Source organism: Saimiri boliviensis, chromosome 2 (genome assembly GCF_048565385.1).
Source record: "Saimiri boliviensis isolate mSaiBol1 chromosome 2, mSaiBol1.pri, whole genome shotgun sequence".
Classification (NCBI taxonomy): domain Eukaryota; kingdom Metazoa; phylum Chordata; class Mammalia; order Primates; family Cebidae; genus Saimiri; species Saimiri boliviensis.
Window position 1 is genome coordinate 204224073 of NC_133450.1, and position 1884 is coordinate 204225956.

The window sequence follows — 1884 nt, forward strand, 5'->3', positions numbered from 1 at the left end:
TGAAACCTTGGATAGAGGTAAAGACAGTATACAAATTCATCCAAAGGCTAATCCCCTCAGGAGTCTGAAATTTTCTCTGCACAGATGATCCAACAAACCTGCAAACTTAATTTAAAGTTATCCCCCTGGGTTTTCAGTGTCCCTAGGCTCATGGAAGAAGCAAAGGTAAATTTTTTTTAATGAATCAACCCTCAACAAAAGCCTCAAAGAATTCTTACCAAAGATAATCCAAGGACTGTGACCAGTCAAAAAGTACAAAATACACAAGGAAAGAAGCTACCATCTGAGAAAGCCTGCAATAATAATAGACAACAAAATCAGTCCTGCAAAGAGTTTAGATACTGGAATTACTAGTAATAGAATATTTTAAAAGTATGTTGACTTAAAATATGTTCAAAGAAATGAAGTGTTTTAAACATGATTAAAGAGCAAAAGATTATAAGAATAAGCAGTTTTGAAAAAGAACCAGATTGTACTCCTAGTATCAAAACATAAAATAAAACCATTGAAATGAAATGAATTCTGTGAAGGAGTTGAGCCAGAAGTTTAGACAAAGATAAAAGTATTAGCAAAAGGTTATATAGAATTAATTCAGTATTTTTGTCTCTCTTCTTGGAGAGACAAAAAGATGGAAAACAATAAAAAAGGAGGTTAAGATATAGAAGATAGTGCTCGCTTCGGCAGCACATATACTAAAATTGGAACGATACAGAGAAGATTAGCATGGCCCCTGCGCAAGGATGACACGCAAATTCGTGAAGCGTTCCATATTTTTAAACCACATGATTATCTCGATTGATGCAGAGAAGGCTTTTGACAAAATTCAACAACCCTTTATGCTAAAAACCCTCAATAAACTAGGTATTGACGGAACGTATCACAAAACAATAAAAGCTATTTACAACAAACCAACAGCCAATATCATACTGAATGGGCAAAAACTGGAAGCATTCCCTTTGAAATCTGGCACTAGACAAGGATGCCCTCTCTCACCACTCCTATTCAATATAGTACTGGAAGTTCTAGCCAGAGCAATCAGGCAAGAAAAAGAAATAAAGGGTATCCAAATTGGAAAGGAGGAAATCAAATTGTCTCTATTTGCAGATGACATGATTGTATATCTGGAAGACCCCATCATCTCAGCCCAAAATCTCCTGAAACTGATAAACAACTTCAGCAAAGTCTCAGGATACAAAATCAACGTGCAAAAATCACAAGCATTCCTATACACCAGTAATAGACTTCAAGAAAGCCAAATCAAGAACGAACTGCCATTCACAATTGCTACAAAGAGAATAAAGTACCTAGGAATACAACTAACAAGGAACGTAAAGGACCTCTTCAAGGAGAACTACAAGCCATTGCTCAACGAAATAAGAGAGGATACAAACAGATGGAGAAACATTCCATGTTCATGGTTAGGAAGAATCAACATCGTGAAAATGGCCATACTGCCCAAAGTAATTTACAGATTCAATGCTATTCCCATCAAGCTACCAATGACCTTCTTCACAGAACTGGAAAAAAACACCTTAAACTTCATATGGAACCAAAAGAGAGCCCGCATAGCCAAGTCAATTCTAAGCAAAAAGAACAAAGCGGGAGGCATCACACTACCGGACTTCAAACTATACTACAAGGCTACAGTAATCAAAACGGCATGGTACTGGTACCAAAACAGAGATATAGACCAATGGAACAGAACAGAGGCCTCACAGGAAATACAACATACCCACAACCATCTGATCTTCGACAAACCTGACAAAAACAAGCAATGGGGAAAGGACTCCCTGTTTAATAAATGGTGTTGGGAAAACTGGCTAGCCATGTGCAGAAAGCAGAAACAGGACCCCTTCCTGACACCTTACACCAAAATTAACTCCA

The 1884-nt window shown here is 37.4% G+C and overlaps 1 non-coding gene across 1 annotated transcript; it reads left to right on the top strand.

Annotated features, from left to right (window-relative positions):
- The first annotated feature begins 668 nt into the window (after positions 1-668).
- On the top strand, positions 669-775 carry LOC120366417 (U6 spliceosomal RNA). Its single transcript, XR_005581086.1, has one exon. It is a non-coding gene; the product is annotated as a U6 spliceosomal RNA (small nuclear RNA).
- Positions 776-1884: the final 1109 nt, after the last annotated feature.